This window comes from Schistocerca gregaria, chromosome 11, assembly GCF_023897955.1.
Source record: "Schistocerca gregaria isolate iqSchGreg1 chromosome 11, iqSchGreg1.2, whole genome shotgun sequence".
In the NCBI taxonomy this organism is placed as follows: domain Eukaryota; kingdom Metazoa; phylum Arthropoda; class Insecta; order Orthoptera; family Acrididae; genus Schistocerca; species Schistocerca gregaria.
The window spans coordinates 67,299,554-67,321,153 of NC_064930.1; the positions used below are offsets into that span (position 1 = coordinate 67,299,554).

At 46.3% G+C, this 21,600-nt stretch overlaps 1 protein-coding gene and 1 pseudogene across 1 annotated transcript in view; both read left to right on the top strand.

The window, feature by feature from the left end:
• LOC126295112 (probable cytochrome P450 6a14) overlaps window positions 1–21,600 on the top strand; it is a 368,581-nt gene that overhangs the window by 41,527 nt on the left and 305,454 nt on the right. The window lies entirely within an intron of this gene.
• Window positions 8,044–8,161, top strand: LOC126295536 (5S ribosomal RNA; annotated as a pseudogene).

The window sequence follows — 21,600 nt, forward strand, 5'->3', positions numbered from 1 at the left end:
TCCGTGCGTCGCTGCGGTCCGGTCCCAGGTCGACGGGCACGTGCACCTTCCGCCGACCACTGGCGACAACATCGATGTACTGTGGAGACCTCACGCCCCACGTGTTGAGCAATTCGGCGGTACGTCCACCCGGCCTCCCGCATGCCCACTATACGCCCTCGCTCAAAGTCCGTCAACTGCACATACGGTTCACGTCCACGCTGTCGCGGCATGCTACCAGTGTTAAAGACTGCGATGGAGCTCCGTATGCCACGGCAAACTGGCTGACACTGACGGCGGCGGTGCACAAATGCTGCGCAGCTAGCGCCATTCGACGGCCAACACCGCGGTTCCTGGTGTGTCCGCTGTGCCGTGCGTGTGATCATTGCTTGTACAGCCCTCTCGCAGTGTCCGGAGCAAGTATGGTGGGTCTGACACACCGGTGTCAATGTGTTCTTTTTTCCATTTCCAGGAGTGTATTATTGACCGTCCAGGCATGGTTGAAATACAGACAACATGAGCCGTGTACTTCCTTCCTGGTAGAGTGATAGGAACTGATCGGCTGTCGGACTCCGTCCGTCTAATAGGTGCTGCTCACGCATGGTTGTTTACATCTTCACGCGAGTTTAGTGACATCTCTGAACACTCAAAGGGTTTGTGTACGTGATAAAACATCTATCTTCAGGAGTTCTGGGAACCGGGGTGATGCGAAACTTTTTTTGGTGTGTGTAAATAAACAGCACAGCACGTGTAAACTTGTACGCATGTGAGTTGTAAATAAGATGGAATACAGTAATGTTAGACAAAGCGGTAGACAAGTTAGCTTCCAATCTCCTAAGGCGGGTACTTCGACCCCAAGTTCCTTACCTAAAATTGTTCAGCCCAGCATTCTCTGTACCGAGCGAGGTGGCGCAGTGGTTAGCACACTGGACTCGCATTCGGGAGGACGACGGTTCAATCCCGTCTCCGGCCATCCTGATTTAGGTTTTCCGCGATTTCCCTAAATCGCTCCAGGCAAATGCCGGGATGGTTCCTTTCAAAGGGCACGGCCGACTTCCTTCCGCATCCTTCCCTAATCCGAAGAGACCACTGACCTCGTTGTCTGGTCTCCTTCCCCAACCAACCCAACCAACCAACCCAGCCTTCTCTATGTCCTGTTACATTTTTGAACGCTCTTACGGAAACATCCTATGCATACCAAGTGTCATGGAAGTTTGTTACTTGTCAACAGTGTACGAAAAGATGGATTGCTACTTACCGTAAAGAAGACACTTCAAGTTGCAGACAGGGGCTATTAAAAGACACTCACATGTAGCTTTCGGTCACAGCCTTCGTTAGTAAAAGAGAAATACACCCACGACATTCAGACACTCACACAAGTGTGCACACCTTACGCATACACGACAGCCAGCAACTCGTCAGCCACACAGCGTCCGAGATTTACTTTAGTTCAGTTAGCAGAGATGTGAGGCTGTCCCGCTTAGCCATCTCTCACACTTCCAGCCGTGCCACTAGCATAGGCAGGAGGCGTCGACAGGCGCTCTGAAGCGAAGCCCCGCGGCGTAGCTGAAGGACAAACGGAAGATCTTCGGCAGTAAAAAATAAAGTAGGACAAAATAAACTGCTCGTCTGGATGCTGCAGTCGCATGCCTCGTTGCGATATCCCTTTGTCCTCCGCTAAGTACTACGTGGAAGCCTGCCGGCTAGTGATAGTAAAACGTCCTAAAGGAGCCATCAAACTGAACGTTTGGCGCGACCATCTGGCTAGGCTGTTGGATGAGGCGCTGCTCATCTCCGTACATCCACGGCTAGTTCACTGTACGTCCCAAACGGTCAGCCAGTTGCTGTAGCAGCTTCTGTATCTGGCGGCATACAGGAGCAACAAAAACAACATTTTCAGTATGTTATATAATCATAGACGGGGTAAACAAATTTTAAATGCTCATCCACATCTACATGGATACTCAGAAAAACACATTTAGGTGCCTCGCAGAGAGTTCATCGAACCACCTTCACACTTCTCTATTATTCCAATCTCGTATAGTGCACGGAACGTACGAGCTCTGATTTCCCTTATTTTAGCGTGGTGATCGTTCCTCTCTATGTAGGTCGGTGTCAAAAAAATATTTTCCCATTCGCACGGGAAGTTGCTGATTGGAATTTCGTGACAAATTATCGTCGCAACGATATCAACGATATCGAACCGCTATGGTCGCAGGTTCGAATCCTGCCTCGGGCATCGATGTGTGTGATGTCCTTAGGTGAGTTAGGTTTAATTAGTTCTAAGTTCTAGGGGACTGATGACCTCGGATGTTAAGTCCCATAGTGCTCAGAGCCATATCAACCATTTATACTGTTCGGTGGTCACCGTTCCATCGAGCGATATCGCACCGATTATTCCGTGACTGGACACTGCACATCACACAGTGAACGACTGAGGGTGAAGAGACTACTATGTTACGTGTCTGCTTCCTGTGTATTTTATTAGCTTTGCCAACCCTTTGCTGCATAACTTTCCCCTATTTTCCGCCGTTTTACAGTTTAAGTCGCCGTTTTATCGCCTATTTTTCTTGTTTCTTTTCTTCTTCCGTTTTTAAAAATAAAAGTCTGCAGGCTGTAGAGCAGCGTACTAAGCTGCTGCCAGCCCGCCCCTTTCGGGGGGAATCGAAATTCAATAAAGGAAAAAAAAAAGATGCGTCTAAACTTCACCACCTCTTTTCCCTCTCATCTGTCCCGGTCGCCCCCCCCCTCCCCTCACCTCCCCTCCCCCCATCTGCCTGCCATCGTACTCTCTAATGCAGTGTTTCAGTGAGAGTTCAGTGTTGTGCGTCCCATTTTTAAGTGTTGCGAACACCCACCATACTGTCGCTAGTTGTGTTTTCAACTTTTGCGAACAGAAACAAGACTGTCGCCGTGTTCTTTAATTGTGCCTGTGTAACTACTATGTGTCGTAAATCAACATCACCAACCCTTTGTTTTTATATTTCCTTCGCAACTTTTCGCCCTGTTCTAATTTTAAGCAGTCACCGCCTTATCGCCTGATTTTATTGTTATGATAGCTCCTAAAACTGAGGCACAAGAAATAGTTTCTGGGATGACCTCTACTCCTCTCGTGGACATAAACGACAAACTCCAGGACTTCACTAACAAAATTACTCAACTGTATGACAAATATGCTCCAATAAAGACCAGAAAAGTAAAAAGGCAACCTGCACCCTGGCTGACTGATGAACTAAAACAGCTCATCAATCTCAGAGATGCTGCACATCGAGCATACAAGATACGCCCTACACCTGAAAATCATGCTGTATACAAGCAGAAACGAAACAAAGTCAGTCAAGCGGTAAGAAACGCTAAGCTCTGACATGCCCGTACATTAGCTGACAATAGATGTAGACCAGCTATCCTGTGGAAAAATCTTCGTAGTCTCGGTTTAGGCGAAAAAAAGTTGCAGAAAATCACATGGTCACAGCTGAAGAACTAAACCGTTTCTTCACGTTACCTACAACCAAAATTGTACCGCAAAAAAAAAAAAAAAAAAACAGAGAATCATTGATTACTTCATGGGGTTGAACGAGTGTAGCAAAGAAAAATTATATCTACAGCACGTCACTTGCAGTACTGTCAAGAAAGCCATAATGCGGATTAGATCAGCATCTATTGACATGATGGTATCACTATCCAGATGGTAAAACTTATTATTGACCAACGACTGCCCTCTATAACAGACATTTTCAATGATTCATTAATCACAAGTGTTTTCCCTGAGGCCTGGAAACTGGGACAAATTAAGCCACTGCATGAAATAACAAGATTCCGATGTGAAGAAATAGCACACCAGTTGCGCTGAAAAACAATTTTTTTACACAACTAGTGTGCCATTTCTTCACAGGGGGGTTCTTCAAAACCAGTTGCTGAAACAAATGAACAAAAACGTGCATGACGAGACCTGTCGTAGCGGGGGAATGCTGACGTAATCGTCGCTCGGCGCCACCTTATAGAGGTGGAGCCCCTCCACGCCCACACCGCCACGATGGCCAACACAAAAGGTCTACTGCCATCTCTGCATAAGGGTTAGTATTCACTAAAGCGAGGTGTCGCAGGATGTGGGTACTGCGATGTTTGCGTACGTCTGGTTAGGATTAACCATTAATGCGCGCTCATCTGGAGACAGATTGGTCGAAATCTGACGAAGGGTAGCGGTTTTAAGGGCAGAGGAAAAAAAGTGCCAGGGCAAGAGCCAAGGGAAAAAAAAACCCTCTGCGGTAGTTGGGTAGGGTGGTAAGAGCAGTAGCGGTTGTCTTGCTGCCTGCGACAGGTTGTGCAAGGATAGGCTCTGTTAGTAGTGGGTATCATGCATGTCGATACCTTGACGTTGTGCGTTTGTGCTGCTCGGCGGCTGGCATTGGGTGCTGGTACGGAGTCCTCGTTCAGCGTCAGCAACTTGCAACAGATAGGTTTGTTATCGATCTTGTGTCCGATAGGTCATATACCGGAGACACAGTGTGAGGGAATGTTGGCAGCTTGTTTGTGCGCCTGTGGGCGAGCTCGTCGGTGTCCGTGCCGTGGCCTGTTGGTCGGCTCTAACAGCAGGTGGCAGTTGCCAGTCAGTGTTGCTGATGTGCAGGGCCTCACCGACGTTTGTCGCTGTTTGCGTATGTTGGTTTACCACAGGTGGCTATGCCCTAGCTAGCAGTGTCTTTGGCCGCTTGTGTTTCCACCTGTGGTTGAGATCGTAGTTTCCCAGAGTGAGGATCAAAGGACTGTTCGAGTGTCTCGAGATGCTGTGTAGTCGTGTGGCGTGTTTTTTGAATACTTCCTTGAGGGTATCAAGGCGGTGTTCATGGTGAAGATCCACGGTGCGTTGTAGCGTGGAGCGTTGCTAATGACTCGTAGCACCTTGTTCTGTATCATCTGCAGGCGGCGCAGTCGTGTAGGAGCTGCATGTCCCCAGACGGGAGCTGCGTACGTCATCAGAGGTCTAATCAGTGTCATGTATATGGACCTCGACACCCTCCTATTGAGTGTGCTTTCCCTGTTGAGCATTGGGTAGAGCTGTTTGAGCCTCGCGAGCGCTCTGTTGGCAACGTATTCAATGTGCCCCCCCCCCCCCCCCCATGTAAGTTTCCGGTCCAGCCAGACACCAAGGTACCTGACTTTCTCTCGGAAATGTATTGGGCGTGTATGTAGTGTTACTGGGTTGCAGTGTTGGTGTTTGCGCAGCAGTTTCGGTCTGCGTGTCAACAGAACTGCTTCGACGTTTACTTTAATACGCCATCTCTCCAAACAAGGCTCAGCTGTTCTGTCTGTGCTCGTGAATTGATGTTCGACGGTTTCCAGTGTTGCGCGAGGATAGCCGTGTCATCCGCGTAGACGGCTAACGTCGTGTTTTGTGTCGCTGGGAAGTCATTAATGTACAGGTTAAACAAGATGGGCCCTAGAATGCATCCTTGGGGTACTCCAGCCTGTATACCGTGTTGTGTTGATTGTTTTGTCCTGCACGTTAGTGTTGAAACAACTGTTCGTGAGGTACGAGTGTATGAGACGTACGAGTCCGTCCGGGAAACCAGCTTCGCTTAGTTTGCGTATGAGGCCGTTGTGCCAGAGACGATCGAAAGCCTTTTCGATGTCTAGGAACACGGCCCCTGTGGCTTTGTTCATGTTGTAGCCGTGTGTTATATGTTCGACTACTCGCTGCCAACACGAACTGCAACGTTTAACTTCACCGCGCAGTTTTGACACTATAACTGCTGGCTTTAGGAGGAATGAAAAAGAAAAGGGAAGCCGACATGTGACGAAACCCAACCACGAACCGATGGGACACACCTCCTTGTGTCACTTACATGCAGTTACCATTGTTAGCGAAGTGGTTATCGCCAAGCCAGAACGTCCATCGTTTTCCTTTCAATTCTTGCTCTGACAACGAAACATTGTCTCGAAACCTGGTAGAAAATCCGAAGAAATTCTGGTCGTATGTAAAGTACACAAGCGGCAAGACGCAGTCAATACCTTCGCTGCGCAGAGCCGATGGTAATGTTACCGACGACTGTGCCGCTAAAGCGGAGTTATTGAACGCAGTTTTCCGAAATTCCTTCACCAGGAAAGACGAATGGAATATTCCAGAATTTGAAACACGAACAGGTGCTAGCATGAGTTTGTTTGAAGTAGATACCTTACGGGTTGCGATGCAACTCAATTCCCTTGATATGGGCAAGTCTTCAGGTCCAGATTGTGTACCGATTAAGTTCCTTTCAGATTACGCTGATACAATAGCTCCCTACTTAGCAATCATATACAACCGCTCGCTCACCGATAGATCTGTACTTACAGATTGGAAAATTGCGCAGGTCGCACCAGTGTTCAAGAAGGGTAGTAGGAGTAATACATTTAACTACAGACCTATATCATTGACGTCGTTTTGCAGTAGGGTTTTGGAGCATATACTGTATTCAAACATTATGAACCACCTCGAAGCGAACGATCTATTGACACGTAATCAGCATGGCTTCAGAAAACATCACTCTTGTGCAACGCAGCTAGCTCTTTATTCGCACGAAGTAATGGCCACTATCGACAGGGGATCTCAAGTTGATTCCGTATTTCTAGATTTCCAGAAAGCTTTTGACACCGTTCCTCACAAGCGACTTCTAATCAAGCTGCGGAGCTATGGGGTATCGTCTCAGTTGTGCGACTGGATTCGTGATTTCCTGTCAGGAAGGTCACAGTTCGTAGTAATAGACGGCAAATCGTCGAGTAAAACTGAAGTGATACCAGGTGTTCCCCAGGGAAGCGTCCTGGGACCTCTGCTGTTCCTGATCTATATAAATGACCTGGGTGACAATCTGAGCAGTTCTCTTAGGTTGTTCGCAGATGATGCTGTAATTTACTGCCTAGTAAGGTCATCCGAAGACCAGTATCAGTTGCAAAGCGATTTAGAAAAGATTGCTGTATGGTGTGGCAGGTGGCAGTTGACGCTAAGTAACGAAAAGTGTGAGATGATCCACATGAGTTCGAAAAGAAATCCGTTGGAATTCGATTACTCGATAAATAGTACAATTCTCAAGGCTGTCAATTCAAGTAAGTACCTGGGTGTTAAAATTACGAACAACTTCAGTCGGAAAGACCACATAGATAATATTGTGGGGAAGGCGAGCCAAAGGTTGCATTTCATTGGCAGGACACTTAGAAGATGCAACAAGTCCACTAAAGAGACAGCTTACACTACACTCGTTCGTCCTCTGTTAGAATATTGCTGCGCGGTGTGGGATCCTTACCAGGTGGGATTGACGGAGGACACCGAAAGGGTGCAAAAAAGGGCAGCTCGTATTGTATTATCGCGTTACAGGGGAGAGAGTGTGGCAGATATGATACGCGAGTTGGGATGGAAGTCATTAAAGCAAAGACGTTTTCCGACGGGGCGAGATCTATTTACGAAATTTCAGTCACCAACTTTCTCTGCCGAATGAGAAAATATTTTGTTGTGCCGTACCTACATAGGTAGGAATGATCATCAAAATAATATAAGAGAAATCAGAGCTCGAACAGAAAGGTTGAGGTGTTCGTTTCTCCCGGGAGTGGAATGGTAGAGAGATATTATGATTGTGGTTCGATGAAACGTCTACCAAGAACTTAAATGTGAATTGCAGAGTAGTCATGTAGATGAGGGGAATAAGCAAGCTGCTAGCTTGTTAATGTACAGGATATCTAATAATCAACTCGTAAATCTACAGCTCTAAAACTGGTCCATATTTAGGACGTGCAGCCTGTACTATTTTTCAATTTTCGGCCGGAAGTCGATATTTTTCCCGTAGGTATATCGATAATTTCTTTAGAGATGTCGGGCGCCGGTAACGATACTTTTTTATATATTGATTTATGGTACTCGCGATATTTTCAAAAATATCAACAGTCCCGCCGCATGTTATGTGTAGCCAAATACAATGATTTCGTACACCTGTTGATGAAATTTTTAAATTTCGAAATCAGTCTTGGTTTGAATAAATATTAGTGCAGCTGAAGCGGATCTATGTAAATTAATTATCGTGTTTTATTATGATGTTAAGTGCCAACGGCCTTGTCGCAGTGGTAACTCCGGTTCCCGTCAGATCACCGAAGTTAAGCACTGTCGGGCTGGGCTAGCACTTGGATGGGTGACCATCCGGTCAGCCGAGCGCTGTTGGCAAGCGGGGTGCACTCAGGCCTTGTGAGGCAAACTGAGGAGCTACTTGGCTGAGAAGTAGCGGCTCCTGTCTCGTAAAGTGACATACAGCCGGGAGAGCTGTGTGCTGAGCACATGCACCTCCATATCCGTATCCGGTGACGACTGTGGGCTGAGGATGACACGGCGGCCGGTCGGTAACGCTGGGCCTTCATGGCCTCTTCGGGAGGAGGTTTTTTTTTTTTTTTTTTTAGTTTTAAGTAGCGTCTACCCTAGACTGCACTGTGGTTTCCGACTATGTATGTAGATGTGGTATCCTAGAAGACTCAACCACTTTAATTGTAGCTTCAGTCTACGTATACAGGGTGTTACAAAACGGTACCGCCAAACTTTCAGGAAACATTCCTCACACGCAAAGAAAGAAAATATGTTATGTGGACATGTGTCCGGAAACGCTTAATTTCCATGTTAGATCTCATTTTAGTTTCGTCCACCTAGGCTCAATGGAGCACGTTGTCGTGATTTCATACGGGATACTCTACCTGTGCCGCTAGAACATCACTGATGTTACACATGGAAACACTTCTATACAGAGTGTTACAAAAAGGTACGCCCAAACTTTTAGGGAACATTCCTCACACAAAAATAAAGAAATTTCCATGTTAGAGCTCATTTTAGTTTCGTCAGTATGTACTCCCACTTGATGAAATTGTAAATTTTCACAATCGACATGTGTGGGCTGACGAGAATCCGCACGCAATTGTGCAATCACGTCATCAACACAGATTTTCTGTGAACGTTTGGGCAGGCATTGTTGGTGATGTCTCGATTGGGCCCCATGTTCTTCCACCTACGCTCAATGGAGCACGTTATCACGATTCATACGGGATACTCTACCTGTGCTGCTAGAACATGTGCCTTTACAAGTACGACACAACATGTGGTTCATGCACGATGGAGCTCCTGCACATTTCAGTCGAAGTGTTCGTACGCTTCTCAACAACAGATTCGGTGACCGATGGACTGGTAGAGGCGGACCAATTCCGTGGCCTCCACGCTCTCCTGACCTCAACCCTCTTGACTTTCATTTATGGGGGCATTTGAAAGCTCTCAAATGTAGAGACTCTTCATGCTCGTATTGTGGACGGCTGTGATACAATACGCCATTCTCGAGGGCTGCATCAGCGCATCAGGGATTCCGTGCGACGGAGGGTGGATGCACGTATCCTCGCTAACGGAGGACATTTTGAACACTTCCTGTAACAAAGTGTTTGAAGTCACGGTGGTACGTTCTGTTGCTGTGTGTTTCCATTCCATGATTAATGTGATTTGAAGAGAAGCAATAAAATGAGCTCTAACATGGAAAGTAAGCGTTTCCGCACACATGTACACATAACATATTTTCTTTCTTTGCGTGTGAGGAATGTTTCCTGAAAGTTTGGCCGTACCTTTTTGTAACGCCCTGTATATTGCAAAATGTGCACAAAAGTAAAATGAGAAAGTTGCAAAGCTACACGAAGTAAACATCAGCAATCGTTTCATCCCGCGAACCATTCGCGTCTGGCACACGAAAAGACGGAAGTGACACTGCTAGACAAAGTACTCTCCGCCAGACACTGCACTTTGTATTGCAGAGCATGTATTTAGATGTAACAAAATCATTTTTTTTAACTTGCTTCTATCTTTTGTACGTCAAATCTTTTGTTCTCCTATATCGATGCTACGTTAAATTGGCGCGGTGCCATTCCTTTGTCCGCCAGGCTGGACACGCGAAATTCCTTTCCGCGCTGATTATACAGATAAGTCGTCATCGGATACATGCTTGAGAGCTGCAGATAAGATTACGGCCCACTCCAGTGTAGCCCGGCGTTGGCTAAGCGTCGGTGATTACAGCTTCACCGGGTCTGGAGCTAAACCTGAAAACTGTTCCTATGGTTTCTTGTTTTTTTTTTTTTTTTTTTTTTTTCATTCAAGCAGTTTAAAATAGCTAGCGTCTCCTTGCAGAAACACATACGAATCTAGAATGAAATTTTCACTCTACAGCGGAGTGTGCGTTGATATTTTCATTCTAGAAACATCCCCCAGGCTGTGGCTAAGCCATGTTCCCGCAATATCCTTTCTTTCAGGAGTGCTAGTTCTGAAAGGTTCGCAGGAGAGCTTCTGTAAAGTTTGGAAGGTAGGAGACAAGATACTGGCAGAAGTACAGCTGTGAGGACGGGGCGCGAGTCGTGCTTGGGTAGTTCAGTCGGTAGAGCACTTGCCCGCGAAACCCAAAGGTCCCGAGTTCGAGTCTCGGTCCGGCACGCAGTTTTAATCTGCCAGGAAGTTTCAACACATATGAATGATTATGGTACAGCAGCCTAATATCGTGTAGGGCTCCCGCTGGACTCGACTTGAGGGGTTTGACACCATGAATACTGATGGGCTGTCCATAAATCCGTAAGAATTCGAGGAGGTGGAGATCTCTTTTGAACAATACGTTGCAAGGCATCCCAGATATGCTCAATAGTGTTCATGTCTGGGGAGTTTGGTGACCATCGGAAGTGTTTAAACTCAGAAGAGTGTTCCTGGAGCAACTCTGTAGCAATTCTGGATCTGTGGGTGTCGCATTGTCCTGCTGGAATTGCCCATGTCAACCACAATGCACAATGGACACGAATGGATGCAGGTGATCAGACAGGATGCTTACGTACGTGTCACCTGTCAGAGTCGTATCTAGACGTACCAGGGGTCCCATATCACTCTAAACTGCACATGCCCCACTCCATTACAGAGCCTCCACCAGCTGACATGCAAGGTCCATGGATTCATGAGGTTTCCTCCATTCCCATACACGTCTATCCGCTCGAAACAATTTGATACGAGACTCGTCCTACCAGGCAACGTGTTTCCAGTCATCAACAGTCCAATGTCGGTGTTGACGGGCCCAGGCGAGGCGTAAAGCTTTGAGTCGTGCAGCCATCAAGGCTACAGTAGTCGGCCTTCGGCTCTGAAAGCCCATATCGATGATGTTTCGTTGAATGGTTCGCACGCTGACACTTGTTGATGGGCCAGCATTGAAATCTGCATCAGTTTGCGGAAGGTTTGCACTCCTGTCAAGCGGGACGATTCTCTTCAATCGTCGTTGGTCCCGTTCTTGCAGGACTTTTTCCGGCCGCAGCGATGTCTGAGATTTTCTGACGCTTCAGTGTATTAATGGAATGGCTAAAACATACAATCGTCACCAGATACGCATACATACATACATGTATTCATAAATGCCGGCCGCGGTGGCCGAGCGGTTCTAGGCGCTTCAGTTCGGAGCCACGCGACTGCTTACGGTCGGTCGCAGCTTCGAATCCTGCCTCGGGCATGGGTGTGTGTGGTGTCCTCAGGTTAGTTAGGTTTAAGTAGTTCTAAGTTCTAGGGGACTGATGACCTCAGATGTTAAGTCCCATAGTTGTAAGAGCCACTTGAAACATTTTATGCATAAATACACTATATGATAAAAAGAATCCCGACACATTTTCTAAGGGATTTCTTTTATACAGAAAACTGTAACGTTAGATGTCACGTGGAAAAGTAAAGCGTCAATAGTATCTAGGTAATAACGGACAAACTTCTCTGCCATAGAGCTCGCACTGCGGGAGACTGTTAGTAGAACGTTTGCATGAGAGTCGACTGCAGTCTTATATTATTTTTCATTTATGAAGAGATTTTTTGTAAACTCACTCAGAAGACCTCAAAATGCACCATAACAGCATTTGCCGAGACATCCAAGCATAGTAATTAATTCATCCAGGGATTTAGAACTGGAGATTTCTATGATACCGTAACAATATGTAATTAACTGTCCGCATCCCGTGGTCGTGCGGTAGCGTTCTCGCTTCCCGCGCCCGGGTTCCCGGGTTCGATTCTCGGCGGAGTCAGGGACTTTCTCTTTCATGATGACTGGGTGTTGTGTGATGTCCTTAGGTTAGTTAGGTTTAAGTTGTTCTTAGTTCTAGGGGACTGATGACCACAGATGTTAAGTCCCAGAGTCCTCAGAATTTTTTTTTTTTTTTTTGTAATCTATTGAGTTTTCTTCAAAGATTGATAGCAAACCTGTTTGTAAGAAAGTAAAGAGAATTTGTTCAGGGTTTTCCACTATTAATATAAAGTGAATTTTTAATATTTCAGGTGTTAAAATGTTTTGTTGATACAGTTAATTTATTGTTTGTAAGTCAGTCAGTACTCGTCCATTTATTTTAAGTTTCATATATATAATTCTGCTTGTCAGAGTTTCTCAGTAACAGAAAATTAATTGACAATTATAATTGTCGTAATGAGATTTATTAGCGCAGAAGTTTTCCCTTGGTTTTCTCTATAGTTTAAAGCACACATTTCACATCGTGTTGCTAGCAGTTAGAATGTTAATTTTTTAACGAGTATAGCGGCAGAAGCCACAGTAGTTTGGAGATAGCAGTAGCACAGCATTTATTCATTGCGCAAACACTTAGCCAGTTTATAATTTACGGTGATACAGTCAACATTTCAACAGTGACACTTATCCGATAGGTAATTTTCATTAGTTACACTACGTTATCAAACGTATCCGGACACCTGGCTGAAAATGACTTACAAGTTCGTGGCGCCCTCCATCGGTGATGCTGGAATTCAGTATGGTGTTGGCCCACCCTTAGCCTTGATGACAGCTTCCACTGTCGGAGGCATACGTTGAATGAGGTGCTGGAAGGTTTCTTGGGGAATGGCAGCCCATTCTTCACGGAGTGCTGCACTGAGGAGAGGTATCGATGTCGGTCGGTGAGGCCTGGCACGAAGTCGGCGTTCCAAAACATCCCAAAGATGTTCTGTAGCATTCAGGTCAGGACTCTGTGCAGGCCAGTCCATTACAGCGATGTTATTGCCGTGTAACCACACCACCTCCACAGGCCGTTCATTATGAACAGGTGCTCGATCGTGTTGATAGATGCAATCGCCATCCTTGAATTGCTCTTCAAAAGTGGGAAGAAGAAGGTGCTTATAAGATCAATGCTGTGCTGTGATAGTGGCACGCAAAACAATAAGAGGTGCAAGCCCCCTCCATAAAACACACGACCACACCATAACACCCCCGCCTCTGAATTTTACTGTCGGCACTACACACGCTGGCAGATGACGTTCACCGGGCATTCGCCATACCCACACCCTGCCATCGGGTCACCACATTGTGTTCCGTGATTCGTCACTCCACACAAAGTTTTTCCACTGTTCTATCGTCCAATATTTACGCTCGTATAACCAAACAAGGCGTCGTTTTTTTCCATTTACTGGCTTGATGTGTGGCTTATGAACAGCCGCTCTACCGTGAAATCCAAGTTTTCTCACCTCGCACCTAACTGTCATAATACTTGCAGTGGATTCTGATGCAGTTGGAATTCCTGTGTGACGGTCTGGATAGATGTCTGCCTATTACACATTACGACCCTCTTCAACTGTCGGCGGTCTCTGTCAGTCAACAGACGAGGTCGGCTTGTACGCTTTTGTGCTGTACGTGTCCCTTCACGTTTCCACTTCAGTATCACATCGGAAACAGTGGACCTACGGATGTTTAGGAGTGTGGAAATCTCGCCTACAAACGTGTGACGCAAGTGACACACAATCACCTGACCACGTTCAAAGTCCGTGAGTTCTGTGGAGCGCCCCATTCTGCTCTCTAGCGATGTCTAATGACTACTGAGGTCGCTGATATGGCAGTAGGTGGCAGCACAATGCACCTAATACGAAAAGCGTATGTTTTTTGGCTATCCGCATACTTTTGATCACATAGTGTTTTTATACATCATATTCTTCTCGCATTTCAGATTTCTTTTTTTTTTTTTTTTTTACGTCTAACACAGGACAGTTTTATTAAGTTTAACAGAACAGACTGTTCTCTCGCCACGAGCGTTGCAGTACACAGTTTATTGTTTCCGTGTCATAAATTTTTTTTGCATTACTGTTCACTTTTCAAGAATTACGAGATTACTTACTAACTTAATAACGGGCTTAACTATTTCTCTAATCACGCATTGAACTTCACATTAACACACAGGCGATTTAGCATAAATATAACCACTGTGTGTGTGTATTGTATACCGAACTGGGAAGCTAGAAACGACGGAGAGGCTTCATCCCACCGTAGCCCTCAGTGGTACTCAACTCCACAACAGGCCACAGCAGTCTACCCACCCCACTGCCGCCCCACACCGAACCTAGGGTTATTGCACGGTTCGGCCCCTGGTGGACACCTTCGCTAACGTCTCACACACACGAGTGTAACCCCAGTGTTTGCGTGGTAGAGTAATTATGGTGTACACGTACATGTGTAAGTAGGCTGTTTAGGTTTTTTTATTGGTAACGCCACATAGCGCTCTGTATGGAAAATCACTGGCTGTGCCGTGTGCAGTCTGTGGCTGGTTTGCATTGTCGTCTGCCATTGTAGTGTTGGACAGTTGGCTGTTACCAGCGCGTAGCGTTGCGCAGTTGGAGGTGAGCCGCCAGCAGTGGTGAACGTGGGGAGAGAGATGGTGGAGTTTTGAAATTTGTAAGACTGGACGTCATGAACTGCTATATATATTATGACTGTTAAGGTAAATACATTGTTTGTTCTGTATTAAAATCTTTCATTCGCTAACTATGCCTATCAGTAGTTAGTGCCTTCCGTAGTTTGAATCTTTTATTTAGCTGTCAGTAGTGGCGCTCGCTGTATTGCAGTAGTTCGAGTAACGAAGATTTCTGTGAGGTAAGTGATTTGTGAAAGGTATAGGTTAATGTTAGTCAGGGCCATTCTTTTGTAGGGATTGTTGAAAGTCAGATTGCGTTGCGCTAAAAAAAAATATTGTGTGTCAGTTTAAGTACAGTCTTGTATAATTGTTCAAAGGGGACGTTTCACATGGAGACGATGTTTGTGAAGCAATCGCCGACACAGTGTAACTGATGAGGAGTAAGGGGAACCAGCCCGCATTCGCCGAGGCAGATGGAAAACCGCCTAAAAACCATCCACAGACTGGCCGGCACACCGATCCTCGACATTAATCCGCCGGCTCACCTTCCCACTCGGGAAGCAGCGTATTAGACGCCGCGGCTATCCTGGTGGGCTAAATATAACCATAAACTACTATACAACGAAATCTGAGTAGGCACTTTCAGTCTATGTAATGCATAATTGCCCACCAGATATCGAGAGAGGCGAATCCGCCAGTATAACAGCAGGTGGGCAGTGTTGCGTTGTCAGTACGGAAGCGGTAACAGCAGAAACGGTCTGTCAGGAGAGCTGAGTGTTTTCGGTTGAATATCACCTGGCTAACAAACCAATCACGAACGTTTCAGGCTTTCTAAGATGCCCAAGATTTATTTTATTTATTTATTTATTGTTCTGTGGGACCAAATTAAGGAGAAGTCTCCACGGTCATGGAACGAGTCAATACATGAAATTATAACACGATAGTAGAAGCAGATAAAATGAAATATAAGAAACTTATTCAGGCGACAATTCGTACGTTTAAATAAAGAAAATCGACAATGTAACACTGGACTTTGCTTAATTTTTCAGCTGTTCCAGGAACTCTTCCACAGACTAGAAGGAGTAATCCATGAGGAAACTTCAGTTTAGACTTAAGAGAGTTTGGGCTACTGCTAAGATTTTTGAGTTCTTCTGGTAGCTTATTGAAAATGGATGCAGCAGAATACTGCACTCCTTCCTGTCAAGGAAGTGCATTCCACATGCAGATCTGATTTCTGCCTAGTATTAACTGACTGAAAGCTGCTAACTCTTGGGAATAAGCTAATATTGCTAACAACAAACGACATTAAAGAAAATACACTCGTGGAAATGGAAAAAGGAACACATTGACACCGGTGTGTCAGACCCACCATACTTGCTCCGGACACCGCGAGAGGGCTGTACAAACAATGATCACACGCACGGCACAGCGGACACACCAGGAACCGCGGTGTTGGCCGTCGAATGGCGCTAGCTGCGCAGCATTTGTGCACCGCCGCCGTCAGTGTCAGCCAGTTTGCCGTAGCATACGGAGCTCCATCGCAGTCTTTAACACTGGTAGCATGCCGCGACAGCATGGACGTGAACCGTATGTGCAGTTGACGGACTTTGAGCGAGGGCGTATAGTGGGCATGCGGGAGGCCGGGTGGACGTACCGCCGAATTGCTCAACACGTGGGGCGTGAGGTCTCCACAGTACATCGATGTTGTCGCCAGTGGTCGGCGGAAGGTGCACGTGTCCGTCGACCTGGGACCGGACCGCAGCGACGCACGGATGCACGCCAAGACCGTAGGATCCTACGCAGTGCCGTAGGGGACCGCACCGCCACTTCCCAGCAAATTAGGGACGCTGTTGCTCCTGGGGTATCGGCGAGGACCATTCGTAACCGTCTCCATGAAGCTGGGCTACGGTCCCGCACACCGTTAGGCCGTCTTCCGCTCACGCCCCAACATCGTGCAGCCCGCCTCCAGTGGTGTCGCGACAGGCGTGAATGGAGGGACGAATGGAGACGTGTCGTCTTCAGCGATGAGAGTCGCTTCTGCCTCGGTGCCAATGATGGTCGTATGCGTGTTTGGCGCCGTGCAGGTGAGCTCCACAATCAGGACTGCATACGACCGAGGCACTCAGGGCCAACACCCGGCATCATGGTATGGGGAGCGATCTCCTACACTGGCCGTACACCTCTGGTGATCGTCGAGGGGACACTGAATAGTGCACGGTACATCCAAACCGTCATCGAACCCATCGTTCTACCATTCCTAGACCGGCAAGGGAACTTGCTGTTCCAACAGGACAATGCACGTCCGCATGTATCCCGTGCCACCCAACGTGATCTAGAAGGTGTAAGTCAACTACCCTGGCCAGCAAGATCTCCGGATCTGTCCCCCATTGAGCATGTTTGGGACTGGATGAAGCGTCGTCTCACGCGGTCTGCACGTCCAGCACGAACGCTGGTCCAACTGAGGCGCCAGGTGGAAATGGCATGGCAAGCCGTTCCACAGGACTACATCCAGCATCTCTACGATCGTCTCCATGGGAGAATAGCAGCCTGCATTGCTGCGAAAGGTGGATATTCACTGTACTAGTGCCGACATTGTGCATGCTGTGTTGCCTGTGTCTATGTGCCTGTGGTTCTGTCAGTGTGATCATGTGATGTATCTGACCCCATGAATGTGTTAATAAAGTTTCCCCTTCCTGGGACAATGAATTCACGGTGTTCTTATTTCAATTTTCAGGTGTGTATACACTGTGAGGGCAATGTCAGAATTCCCAAACTATTGAATACGGGTCGACAAGAGGTTCTCGAACTTACACCGCACATAGCTCGAACAGCCCATTTTTGAGCCAAAAATACCCTTTTTTAATTAGAAGAATTACCCCAAAAAATAATACTATATGACATAGGGGTATGAAATATGCGAAATAGACTACTTTTTGTGTCGAACTGTCACTTATTTCAGATACTGTTCTAATGGTAAATAAAGCACCATTTAGTTTCTGAACAAGATCCTGGACATGGGCTTTCCACAACAGCTTACTATCTATCCGAACGCCTTGGAACTTGAACTGTTCCGGCTCGCTTATAATATCCCCATTCTGTCTGAACAAAATATGCCCATTCTGTCTGATCAAAATATCGGTTCTTGTTGAATTGTTAGTTAGAAACTGTAAAAACTGACTCTTACTGTGATTTAGCATCAAATTATTTTCCACAAGCCACGAACGTATTTCATGAACTACATTATTTGATAATGTTTCAATATTACACACAAGAGCCGGCCGCGGTGGTCTCGCGGTTCTAGGCGCGCAGTCCGGAACCGTGCGACTGCTACGGTCGCAGGTTCGAATCCTGCCTCGGGCATGGATGTGTGTGATGTCCTTAGGTTAGTTAGGTTTAAGTAGTTCTAAGTTCTAGGGGACTAATGACCACAGCAGTTGAGTCCCATAGTGCTCAGAGCCATTTTACTCACAAGATCCTTCACTACCAAGCAGGTGTCATCAGCAAACAGAATTATTTTAGAATCAGATCGACTACCAGTGACGTGATTCCGAAGCGCAGATGCGAAGGAAGAACCGCAGCAAATGTGAGACTACGCAAACCTCTTGTAATGACGGACACCGACCATCTGACACTGCGAACAGTGGTTCACACGAAGCAAATGTAAAGAATCGGTTTTGAGTTCCAAAGAGCTACCAACCATCCAGCTGAAGCAACGGCTGTGTGCAGGGATGTAAAAGGAATGGGGAACGCCAGTGGAGCAGCTCCTCTTGGATCAGGTCCTTGTACAGTCAGCGCTAAGCGAAGCTTGAGCTGGCCTAGAGAGTGACGTCACTGGACAGTGGATGACTGGAAACAGCGATTTGGAGAGTTCAATCCTGCTATGTCCCGTGGCGATGGCAGGGTTTGGGGTGCTATTCGTGGTTAGGGTGTGGTCCAGTTATTGCATTTAAGCGAAAGCGAAATGCGGAAGCATACGAACACATTTGACAGAATTGTGTATGGCATGCTGTAGAGGAACAGATCGCAGAGGATCATTCATTGTTCCAGCATGACAATGCACCCTATCATTAAGCAGTATCAGTGAGGCAAGGGTCTTTGGGGGATGACATTCCTAAAATGGACTGGCCTGCCCAAATTCGTGACCTGCGCCCAATGGAACACCTTTGAGATGAGATAGAATGTCGACTGTCGCACCAGACTCCAGCACCCGACATCACTACCTTGTCTGGTTTCGGCTGTTGAGGAAGAAGGGCTGCCATTCCTCCAGACATTTAGACATCTCATTGAAAGTGTTCTCAGCACAGCTGAAGCCATCGCAAAGGCGAAAGGTGATCCCATATCATGTCCACAAGATGGATATCTGGATATTTTTGATCAGGTAGTTTATATGCCTATTGGACCAGATTCCAGCGTCCAACTCACTGTTTTCTCTTTGTCTCTTGAGAAAGAACGGGCTGCCATTCCTCCACAGACGACACCTCATTGAAAGTGTCCTAAGCACAGTTCAAACCATCATAAAGGCGAAGGGTGGTCCCATCCCGTATTAATGTCCACTCATGAGCATCCAGAATTTTTGATCAGGTAGTTTATACGGCTATTGCACCAGATTCCAGCGTCTAGCATCGCTACCTTCTCTGGTTGTGGCTCTTGAGAAAAATGGGCTGCCATTCTCCACAGACGACACCTTACTGAAAATGTCCCAAGAAGAGTTGAAGCTCTTGTAAAGGGCAAGTGTCGACACGCACGCTATTAGTGTCCACTCATGGATTTCTGGATCCTTGTGATCAAATAGTTTATATGCATATGAGAAAGTGTCATCTCGATAAGTTTAGATGTGTTCAATAATCGAATGTCCAGTTCTTCAGTCCAGTGCTCCGTTTCTGGTGCTGCTAAAGGTCTTCTTCATTGCCATTATGTGTTCGAATTTGAGTGTCATTGACAATCTACGTCTACGTGATTACTCTGCTATTCACAATAAAGTGCCTGGCAGAGGGTTCAATGAACCACCTTCAAACTGCGTCTCTACCGTTCCACTCTCGAAAGGCGCGCGGGAAAAACGAGCACTTAAATTTTTCTGTGCGATCCATGATTACTCTTATTTTATAGCGATGATCTTTTCTCCCTATGTAGGTGGGTGCCAACAGAATGTTTTCGCAATCGGAGGAGAAAAATGGTGACTTAAATTTCAAGAGAAGATCCCGACGCAATGAAAAACGCCTTTGTTTTAATGATTGCCACTCCAATTCGCGTATCATGTCTGTGGCACTATCTGCCCTGTTTCGCGATAATACAAAACGAGCTGCCCTTCTTTGTACTCTTCCGATGTCATCCGTCAGTCCCACCTGATGCGGATCCCACACCGCACAGCAGTACTCCAGAATAGGGCGGACAAGCGTGGCGTAAGCAGTCTCTTTGGTAGACCTGTTGCACCTTCTAAGTGTTCTGCCAATGAATCGCAGTCTTTTGGTTTGCTCTACCCATAATATTATCTATGTGATCGTTCCAGTTTAGATTATTTGTAATTATAATCCCTAAGTATTTAGTTGAATTTACAGCCTTCAGATCTGTGTGACTTATCGCGTAATCGAAATTTACCTGTTTCCTTTTAGTACTCATGTGAATAACTTCAGACTTTTCCTTATTCAGGGTCAATTGCCACTTTTTGCACCATACAGATATGTTATCTAAATCATTTTGAAAGTCGTTTTGGTCATCTGATGACTTTACAAGACGGTAAATGGCAGCATCATCTGAAAAGAATCTAAGACGGCTACTCAAATTGTCACCTATGTAGTTAATATAGATCAGGAACAATAGAGGGCCTATAACACTTCCTTGGGGACGGACCGGAAATCACGAATCCAGTTGCACAACTGAGGCGATACTCCGTAGGCACGCAGTTTGGTTAGAAGACGATTGTGAGGAATGGTGTCGAGAGCCTTCTGGAAATCTAAAAATATGGAATCAATTTTACATCCCCTGTCGATAGCACTTATTAATTCATGACTATAAAGAGCTAGTTATGTTTCACAAGAACGATATTTTCTGAAACCGTGCTGACTCTGTGTCAATAAATCGATCTCTTCGAGGTAATTCATAATGTTCGAACGCAGTATAATTAAAACCCTATTGCAAATTGGCGTTAGTCACATGGGCCTGTAATTAAGCGGATTACACACTACCTTGTCTGGTTTCGGCTCTTGAGGAAGCATGGGCTGCCATTCCTCCAGAGACATACAGACACCTAACTGAAAGTGTGCTAATGAGAATTCAAGCCGTCGTACAGGCTAAGGGTTGACAGACCCACTATTAATGTCCACTGATCGCTCTCTGGGACGTTGTGATCAGATGTTGTTGTTGTGGTCTTCAGTCCTGAGGCTGGTGTGATGCAGCTCTCCATGCTACTCTATCCTGTGCAAGCTTCATCATCTCCCAGTACCTACTGCAGCCTACATCCTTCTGAATCTGCTCAGTGTATTCATCTCTTGGTCTCCCTCTACGATTTTTACCCTCCACACTGCCCTCCAATACTAAATTGCTGATCCCTCGATGTCTCAGAACATGTCCTACCAACCAATCCCCTCTTCTAGTCAAGTTGTGCCACAAATTTCTCTTCTCACCAATTCTATTCAGTACCTCCTCATTAGTTATGTGATCTACCCATCTAATCTTCAGTATTCTTCTGTAGCACCACATTTCGAAAACTTCTATTCTCTTCTTGTCTAAACTATTAATCGTCCCTGTTTCACTTCCATTCAAATGGTTGAAATGGCTCCGAGCACTATGCGACTTAACATCTGAGGTCATCATTCCCTTAGAACTACTTAAAGCTAACCAACCTAAGGACATCACACACATCCATGCCCAAGGCAGGATTCGAACCTGCGACCGTAGCAGTCGCTCGCCTCCAGGCTGTAGCGCTTAGAACCGCACGGCCACTCCGGCCGGCTTCACTTCCAT